Raw genomic sequence first — 9,991 nt, forward strand, 5'->3', positions numbered from 1 at the left:
TTATTTTAAATGCCCACAAATTGCTCAATACCCTTAATCATGAGGGAAATGCAAATCAAAACGACTCTGACATATCATCTTACACCTGTCAGATTATCTAAATTCAAAAGTTCTGAAAATAGCTTACATTGGAGAGGATGTGGAGTCAGGGGATTACTCCACTGCTGGTAGGAGCGAGAACTTTTACACCCACTTTGGAAATCAGTATGGCGATTTTTCAGAATATTGGGACTCAATCTACCTCAAGACCCAGCAATATCACTCCTGTGTATATCCAAATTATACTCAATCATACCACAAGGGTACATGCTCAACAATATTCATAGCAGCATTAGTCATAGTAGCCAGAATCTAGAAACAACCTAGATGCCTCTCAACTGAAGAATGGATAAGAAAATGTGGTACATTTACACAATGGAGTATTACTCAGATGTAAAAAACAATAACATCATAAAATTTGCATGCAAATGGTTGGAACTAGAAAAAAAAATCCTGAGTGAGGTAACCCAGACTCAGAAAGACAAACATGGTATGTAGTCACTCATAAGTGGATGTTAAGTGTAAAGCAAAGGATAACCAGAGAGAAGTTAGGTAACAAAGCAGAGCCTAAGAGAGACGCATGGATTGCCCTGGGAAGAATTAGATGAGCTCTCTGAGTAAACTGGGAGTGAGGGGAAGCAGTAAAGCAGAGGGTATGGGAGATGAGAACATGAGAGAGTGGTAAGGTCAAGAGGGGAGGGATAGAGTGGGAGAGCAATGAAAGAGAGATCTTAATAGAGAGAGCCACTTTCGTGTTATAAAGAAACCTGGTGTTAGGAAAATTCTGAAGAATCCACAACAATAACCCCAGCTAAGACTCCTACCAATAGTGGAGAGGGAGCCCATACTTCAACTATCATCATAGAGCCTTCATCCAGCAACTGGTGGAACCAGATGCAGAGATCCACAACCAAGTACCAGACTGAGCTCCGGAAATCAAATGGAAAAAAGGTGATATGGGATTCCCATCTGCAAGCTGTGAATATGTGTTTTTTTTTATTACTGGTTATTAAAGAATCTGCTTTGGTCTATGGTAGAGAAAAATATAGCAAGGCAGGAAATCCAAGCAGAGATAGAGGAGGAAAGAAGGTTGAGTCAGGCAGGCACATGTAGCTGCTGGAAGAGAAAGATGCTGGAACCTTAATGGTAGGCCACAGTCTCAAGGTAATGCATAGATTATTAGAAATGGGTTGATTTAAGATGCAAGAGTTAGCTATAAATATACCTGAGCTAACAGCCAAATATTATTATAACTAATATCATTTTTGTGTGATTACTTGAGCCTGGGTGGCCGAGAAGTGAACGAGCAATCTCTGTTTACAGAGAGAGTGAAGGGAATAAATGAGCAATGGAGGTCAAGATCATGATGGAAAAATCTACAGAGACAGCTGAACAAAAAAGAGTTGGTCAAGCAACTCTTGATCAACAGTTGTATAGCCTTCATGGGATCCAGCTATGCCCTCCATATGTGGGAGATAGTGGTGAATTTGGATTATCTGTGAGGCACCCGGTAGTAAGACAAGGATCTATCCCTGGTGCATGAGCTAGCTTATTAGAGACCATTCCCCATGGTAGGATGTCATGCTCAGCTTAATGCAGGGGAAAGGGTCTTGGTCCTGCCTAAGCTAATGTGCCAGACTTGGTTGACTACCCATGGGAGCCCTTAACCATGGAAGGAGTAAATGGGGGTAGGCTGAGAGAAGGGAGGAGACAGGAGGAGAGGTGGGGGAAGAACTGTAGAAGGAATGCAAAATAAAATGTAAAAAATAAATTAAAATAAGAAATATGTTTATGAGCATATGTATATCTGTGTATGGATAAGTGCGTATGTTTATAGAAGCCCTTGGAGGATAAAAGAGGGTGTGCACTCCTTGTAGTTAGAATTATAGGCGCATATTCTTGCCTGCTGAACCATCTCTCCAATACCATGTTCTGTATCTTCTTAAGAAGGTTCTTTGTCTTCTGGTGAAGGCTTTATATAACAAGAGTGTGTATTCTAACAACAGCTCAATAATTTATTTAATTTCTATGTGTACTAAATTGTTAGATCAGGACAGTAAATAAAGCAGTGCATTCTTTGTCATAGGATGTAATTATTTATGCTGCTATCCTTTACTTGACTATTTTACTATTTCTAGGAAATCTGGCCTGATACATCAAAGTTAAGTTTTTTCATAACCATGTGTTAGCTTTATTTATTTCATATTGAACAATATTGTTAAACACCTGAAGATCCCCATTTGGAAAATTGTGATGTATATAAGATGATTTTGCTATTGACATAAAAACTGATGTGACCTCAATTTCCAAGTTACTTTAAAGTACATAACAAAATAAGGCATTTTATGACACTGAAAATACACATATAGAAATTATATTTCTAATTATATCATTATGTTTCTGTGTTCCCTTTCTGAAGTTCCTTCAAAATACTTACACAAAATTTATTTGTTTATTGAATTTCTGTCATTACATTAACAATTTCTTTTATTTTCTTAGCTGCTATTTTACAAAAGAATTCAGCTTTATGTATGAATTTTTTTTTCTTTCCCCACTCATATAAGCAAGCACTGGGTCATCCAAATGAAGGAATAATTTAATTATCAATGTTCCCAATCTTAAATCATCTATATGCTGTGAAAAATAATATTTGCTTAAATAAGGTCAAGTGCACATAATTTACTTGTCTCTCTCTCTATATATATATATGTTTTAGAAGCCATAATCATTGTTGATTTATGTATACATTTCTTGATTATCTATTTCATATTTACTCATACTGTGCTAGATTCTGGTATAAATAAAGTTATCAGTGAATTCTGGTTTGAGGGTTCCACACAGCCTTCTGAGGAATTCGGAAAGGAGCACACAAAGGAAGTCTAATGAACAACGTGACATTGCTGTGGCACACGCACGCTGTAGACACACGGGAAACAGTTTCTACTTCTGCTACATGAAGCTGTAGAAGACTTCACAAAGAAAGTCTTCACAAAGACTTTGATTTTTTTAAAAAAAAAAAAAGACCCACATTTGGGAGCTAGTGAGATAGTGAAGGAAATACATGGAGAGAGAACCTACACGTACACAAAGATGCACCTGGCAGTGCAGAAATAGCTGAAGAATGAATCTTTGGGTTTGCAAGACAAAAGTAGTTAAAATATTGTGGTCTTTTTTTATATATATATATTTTTCTCTTCAATGATTCTAGATGTCCAAAAGGTATTAGTTTGACAAACTGCATTACCAAATCCATTTCTATTAAACACAAAACAATAACTTAAAAAAAAAATATTGTGGTCTGAGGAGCTGAGTGCATCTATGTCCAGAGCCACGGTGCAGAGTTAGCACTGGATCATACAGAGTTTGAGACACTTTGCATCAAGAGAAGAAATCATCATGTGGTGTTTTGGGAAAAGATGTCTAAATATTATGTCTAGGTGACGAAGGAGGAGTAAAAAAAGACAAGTAATCTGTTGGGTAGGAAACAGAAACTAATGACAGTAGCAAACTCCTGGTAGATATCAGAGACGGTCTGTAAACGTTATCTAATAATAATAGTGTTTGTGATATGCAAGTTACCCCACTCTGGTAGTCAAATTTAAATCTTGATCTGACAGAGATATATGTATAAGAAAAGTATTTTATTCGATAAGTATTAATTTCTTCTTAAAATTAATTTAAAATAGTGTAAATAAGGATAATAACAGGCATTTCTTCAATATGTCAGGTATTGCTGGTGACAGAACAGCAGTAGTTAGATGAGAAAATGAGCGTTTAATACCATCAAGTGTAAAGAATGGATCTGTTGACAAATTCTGTTATGTGTGTTTTATTAGTAAAGAAATGACGAGGGATAGTAGATAGCTGTAGAGTGAATTTAGGGAATTGAGAAAGATAATCAGAGTAACTGGTATGGAACAAAATAATAAAATGACCTTAAAACAAAGGAGGAAAAGCTGGCAAATAAGTGAAGGCCTATGTGATGTTGGAACTCAGAGTTCAATGCTCCTAGTCAAAGGAAAATGTTAGTTCCTCTATGGATAAAGGAGGAGACTTCTGCAGTATTGATATATATGAGTGCTTAATGAGGGCTATATGTAAAAAGGTACTGAATTGTTATCTGATTCATAGATGAATATATAATACTCAATTAATGAAATAGCATCTTAACCAACAAATGGCTAGAAGCTACTTTCAGATAGAAAAATTATCTAATTAAAAATAGATTTGCTAACTTTGCCAGTAATCAAATCTGAAAGATTTTATGATAATAATAATCTTTTATAACTCAGAAAATAAGTGGAAGAAAGCCAGGTAACTGGAACTCAGATGAGAACCTCTGATTAACTCTCAGGAAATGACTGACTTTCCAGTAATCAACATGAAAAAGGCAATCAGGTGAGTGTATAGTGTGTGCCACTGTGGATTCTGTGATGTTCAGGGTTTGTAATTTAGCCTTCTTGCTGATTCATTATCAATGTGAGTACTCAGCATATATTAATGATCTACAAGGAAAAGATTAATGGCATTCCACAGGTTCAGAGGCTCTCAAAAGAGCTTAAGATATAAATATGCAATGCTATAATCTTTTAGAATAGCACAGCTGTTATAACGGGAGGCTGTGGGAAGTAGGAACTGAAGAGAGCGTTGCTGCCTCTCCACTTCTGCTTTGAATGGAATTTCTCTTAGAGGATTTTAGGAAAAGATTTCTGAATTCTTTCAGATAGAAAGAAACGTATGTAAATGAAAGAGCTGAAAAGATCAAACATTTAAACAAAGTAAAATCAAAACTCCTGTAGCACATTTGAAAAACTAAGAAGCAATAATATTCGGTCTTGGAAGGACTTGGGTCTAGGGGTTGAGGTGGGATTCAAGAGCAGCTGGGCCTGGCTGGGGAAGATGGGCCCAGTTCTTTCTGTGAATCTAAGTCTCATATCAAAGTGGAGACATACTGTCACCTCTTTTAAGAAAAGAAGCTGAAGCTAAAACTGTGGCCAAATTGTTTTTTTCTGTGGATTCTGTTGTCGTGTTTACCAACTGGAAGAGAGATTTCAATTCTCTCAGATTTCTGTTAGGGAAAAATGAGCACTGTGAGACCAACATGCTCTGTGCACACTCTCCACAGTTACCCGTTTTTAAGGGCTGACCCTGCAGCAATAGAAGTTTTAGCACTCTTTCATTTACCTTACATGCAGATAAATGTGTGCCTTAGTGTATGTATGTGCACCATGTGCATCCAGTTTCCATAGAGGTCAGGAGTACATTATCTCCTCTTGGGCTGGAGTTACAGGTGGTCCCAAGCTGTCAAATGTGCATGCTGAGAACAGAACTTGGTTGTGTGCAAGAATACAGGTGCTCTTAACCAGCGAACCATGCTTCAAGCCCCTCAATTATTTTTTATTTACAAACATTCACTATTACGCACTTGAAATGTTTCACTGAGGAAAGCACCACGTGAACATTAAGAGGCTAGTTCAAGTAATGCTAATCATCTTCTACAGACACTTCTGGAATCTGATCAGATGATCTGATTGTTGTTTTCTTCAGTAAAGGACTAAGTCACAAAACAATCCCACACCAGTTTGGAATTATGATTAATAAATGAGTTATTTATTTAAAGGAAAAACTTACAGATCACCATCCTAGACAACAGCCCTCTGCACAACCAGGAAAAGTGTCTGGTAGCCAGAACAGAGTACGAAGCAAGAGAGCGAGAGCAGGGCTACCGCTGCTTTTTCAAGCTAAAGAGAGGATGCCCAAGTGGGTTGGTATCTTAAAGGCTATTGGCTGAAGGAGCGGAAGGAGCTCCCGCAGCACTTCAGAGTAATTCTTTTCTTTATTTATATTTTTAATGTACTGGAAAAGATTATATCTTAATATTTAATAACCATTCAAGTTGTTGTTACTAAAATTTTAGGTAGAGCTATATGTTTGAAAAAAATCCTCTGTATGGAAACAGTATTAATGAAAGACCTATATTTTACTGATTTTAACAAAATAGCAAAGAAGCAGTCAAATTGCAGTTCGTTTCTCTATCTTTAGAATTAGAATAAATGAATAAAAGTTACCAACTACATGAACAAGATGATTACTGGAACTACATCATTCACTTCATGATCTGTGTTGCCTTGATGCACTGCATCCTAATCTCCACAGAAGAGTAATATAAATGGTTAGTTCCAATAAGGAAGCTCTGTCATCATTTTGTCTCTCTGTCTAACTTGCTTGATGATCAGGGAGCCACTGTACTCTTAGTCCAATCTTTGGAACACTAATATTGAGGACTCCTCATGCTGGCACATGAGTAAACAGGATGTGCTCTCTGACCCCCAACTCCATTGACTGCACTGGCATCAATACAAGTAACTCTTGGCTCTGTATTTCTAGGGTGACAGAAGCTGTCACAGCAGGAGTGCCAGCAAGACAGACTGATGGGGTACCCTGTATGCTCTGTTCTGACAGGAAGGCTATTTTCTCTCTGAGACAGACCTTCTATAGGAAGAGATTGCTCCCCCCTTGGCATTTCCTGAAGTTAGAATTTAACAAAAACATAATCACGGTTCAATGTTTAAAATATAATCTAAATCTAAATAGTTTTATTGACACTTCATGTTTTCTTGAAGGTGAAATTAACAAGTTAAACTTGTTTCTTTCTAATACATATGACTGCATGTTGGTATACACACATGCTCTCCCTCTTACTGAATCCTGACCAATTATTCTTTTATTATACTATATTTGAAATTTTTTATAGGAATGTTTTCATCTGCTCAAAAGAAAAACTTCCATATTTGACCAAAGCATTTCTCACAGTGCATTCGTATCAGAAAATTTCAACAAAACATTTTTTTTTCTTAATATTTCATGTTGTAGCCTACCTCCACACACTAGAGCTGTATCTCTTTGAGCAGACCCAGGATTCCCCTGTGTCTTTCTCTCTGAACCTCTAAGTCTTTTCTTAAATGTTGTCTCCAATTCTTTAGACTCCACTGACTGGAAGAACTGCTTTCTACCAGGGAACCACAGCATCACACTAGAATGGGACTTTGTCCTCCATACTGTCCCAGTTAATTCTTTCCTGTAATACCGTTCATCCTCTCCTTTTAGTCCATATTCATCCCTTTGTGACTCCTGCTGGCCCCAGAACAGCTCTCAACCAGAGACTAGAGATGCAAGGAACATGTCTTAAGATAGTAAAGGGAATGTACAGCAAGACCACATTATCTTAAATGAAAAGAAACTCAACTCATTTGCACTAAAATGAGGAATAATACAAGAATGCCTATTCAATATAGTACTTATATTGTAGAACAATAAGACAAATAAGAAAGGAAAAAATCAAAACATCCTAATTTGCACATGATATAATTTTGTTCATAAAAAATACTCTACCAGAAAAGGTCTACAACTTCTAAATATTTCCAGCAATGTAGTAAGAAAAAATTAAAACATAAAATCAGTAATCTCCCAATATACAACTGATGAGCATACAAAGAAAGAAATCAGAAAAACTGTGCCTTTTGAAATAGCTAAAAATAAAAAAAAATGGGAGATAACTCTAGTTTAGCAAGTAAAGACTTGTATAATATAAACTTTTAACATGTTAAAGAAAGAAAATGTAATTGGAAAATATACCAAAATATGAGATCTCACATTTTCATGGATTGATAGGATTATTATTGTGAATAATGGCCATACTACCAAACTAGATCTACAGATTCAATGTAATCTCTATTAAAATTCCAACAGAATTATTCATAAAAATTGAAAAACAATAGTCAACTTTTTATGTAAGCACACACAAACAAGAAGAGAATAGAAAAGATAAAAAGAAAAAAGAAAAAAAGAAAAACAGGATAGCTAAAACCATGCTGAATAATGAAATGAAAGATTCACTAGAGGCATTATCTTCTCAGATTTCAGCTTGTAGCAGAGAACTTCATTAATAAAACAACTTGATATGGGCATAAAAGCAGACATGTTGGTCAACAGAATATAATTAGAGAGCCAGACATAATGCCAAATGCCTATAGATACTTGAATTTTGACAAAGAGGACAAAAATATTCATTGAAGAAAGGCAACATCTTCAACACACTGAATGGCTGCATGTAGAAGAATTAAAATGGACTCATATATCTTTCTGCACAAAACTCAACTCCAAATGCATCAAAGACCCCAACCTAAGGTCAGATGCTGGAATCTGAAAGAAAAAGGTAGGCAATAGGCTTGAAATCATTGGCACAGAGGAGAAATTTCTGACCTAGGTACGAAACTGCAGGCATTTAGATAACAATTAATAAGTGGGATCTCCTAAGTTAAAAAGCTTTTATACATCAAAAGATACTATTATGCAAGCAAAAAAGCAGTCTATAGAATAGGAAAGAATATTTGCTAATTACACACTTGGGAGAGGGTTGGCGTCTAGAATAGATAAATAACTAAAACAACTGAAATTCCAGACAAATAACCAAATAGAAAAATGGGGCATAGAACAAAATAGAGAGTTATAGAATAAAACACTTGAAATTTTGTCAACCTCCTTAGCCATAAGGAAAATGCAAATTAAACCTATGTTGGGATTTCATCCCTTCTCATTCAGAATTGTCAACACACAATAGCACATGATAGAAAAATGATGAGGGAAAAAGGAGACACTTATTCGTTGCTGGAGGGAGTACAAACCTGGTACTGCCACTATGGAAAACAGTGTAGAGATTCCTCCGGAAGTTTGAAGACTGTCTACCACTCTTAGGCATATACCAACAGACTCTCTATTTTACTCCAGAGATACTGCCTCATCCATATAACCAAAATAGCCTAAATTAGAAACAGTCTAGATGTCCATCATAATGTGAATGGGTAGTAAAAAGATGATACATTTTCACAATGGAATATAATCCACTATTAAAAATTAACAGAATTTCCTGGTGAATGAGATGGTGCTAGAGTAAACCATCTTGAGTGGTGTAATTCAGACACAAAAAGGCAAATACTACATTTTTTTCTTATGTGCAGATGCTAGTTTTTAAACTTTATATATGTGTTTCAATCCAAATAAACATAGAAGTTAGGTAATTAGAAAGGTGCCAGGAGGTATGGTGGATGTTCCAAGGAAGGAGTAACACAATATAGTGTTATAAAAGAGATAAAGAAGAAACTAAGGGGATTAAATGTAGAGGCGGCTGTGAGGATAGAAAAAGAAGGCAATATGGTATGGAATAATCAACACTAAAAGCCTTTGGCAAAGCAGTCTGGAAAGCTTTTTAAATTGTAGAAGCTTCCTAAATTGAATAGTCTGGTGGTTCTCATCCTTCCTAATGCTGAGACCCTTTAATACAATTCCCAATGCTGAAGTGACTCCCAACCATAAACTATTTTCATTGCTACTTAATAACTGCAATTTTGCTATTTTTATAAATCATAATATAAATATTAGATATGTAGACTATCTAACATCAGACCCAGATGAAAGGCTTGTTCAACAATCCCCATGGGTGTTCAGAACTTTTTGTATGTACATATAAAAGGAGCTTAAATTCAGTCATAATATAATGAAGGAAAAATGTCCCAAATATATATTTTTTCTTTTTTTATAGTGTGAAACATTTCATGAATTTGTGTATCATCCTTGCACAGAGGTCATGCTAATCTTCTCTGTATTGTTCCAATTTTAGTATATGTGCTGCCAAAAGAAACAAATCAAATAGTTATCTTATGCCAAAATTAAAACTTCCAGTGCCCAGAATGTTTTATGGTAGGCAGAAGTTCTGTCCCACCCAGTCCCGCAGCCATTCAGTCCCAAAGAAACACACAGAGTCTCATATTAATTATAAATGATTTGGCCTATTAGCACAGACTTGTTATTAACTAGCTCTTACAACTTAAATTAACCCATAATTCTTGTCTATGTTTAGCCAAATCGCTTGGTACCTTTTATCAGTGCAGCATTT

The 9,991-nt window shown here is 35.8% G+C and overlaps 1 non-coding gene across 1 annotated transcript; it reads right to left on the minus strand.

Annotated features, from left to right (window-relative positions):
* Positions 1-9,632: 9,632 nt before the first annotated feature.
* On the minus strand, positions 9,633-9,736 carry LOC119813770. The gene has a single exon (XR_005285230.1). It is a non-coding gene; the product is annotated as a U6 spliceosomal RNA (small nuclear RNA).
* Between the last annotated feature and the right edge of the window lie 255 nt (positions 9,737-9,991).

Source organism: Arvicola amphibius, chromosome 4, assembly GCF_903992535.2.
Source record: "Arvicola amphibius chromosome 4, mArvAmp1.2, whole genome shotgun sequence".
NCBI classification, from domain to species: Eukaryota; Metazoa; Chordata; class Mammalia; order Rodentia; family Cricetidae; genus Arvicola; species Arvicola amphibius.